Raw genomic sequence first — 473 nt, 5'->3', positions numbered from 1 at the left:
CCTCTTTGTCGCCCCATATAACTCTGCCTCACTGCATGGAGCTCATTGGGATCACTGCTGTGTAAGTTAATGTGAGGATGTGACACGTCAAACTATGTTTAGCTTTCTAAATTATTTAACTCTTGTTTTAGATTTAATCAGTGCACCACTACTCTCCCCACAGCTGTAGAACAGTAAAACAAATGGCTCAGTTGAACCACCTGACACTTCCTCTGTGTACTTTTGGCAGTGGAGCTTACACAGTATCATTGCATACCATTTAAAGTACCAACGCACTGTTAAAATTTGAGGGAGAACCCCTATGGCTAATCGCTGTCACATTCTTGTAGTGAGTTTTGTTTCTGTTGAACTCAAGTTTGTTGCACCCATAATATACAGTCTGTGATATGTTGTGGTGCTACAGTGGTTGTCTTTGTTACTTTCTCCTTTTCTTCTTTCCTTTTCTCCTTCTCTCTCTCTCTCTCTCTCTCTCT

The sequence above is a fragment of the Micropterus salmoides genome, unplaced genomic scaffold, assembly GCF_014851395.1.
Source record: "Micropterus salmoides isolate LMB-PRFRI ecotype aquatic unplaced genomic scaffold, ASM1485139v1 Ms_hic_scaffold_13, whole genome shotgun sequence".
In the NCBI taxonomy this organism is placed as follows: Eukaryota; Metazoa; Chordata; class Actinopteri; order Centrarchiformes; family Centrarchidae; genus Micropterus; species Micropterus salmoides.
Note: the sequence above shows the minus strand (reverse complement) of the source record.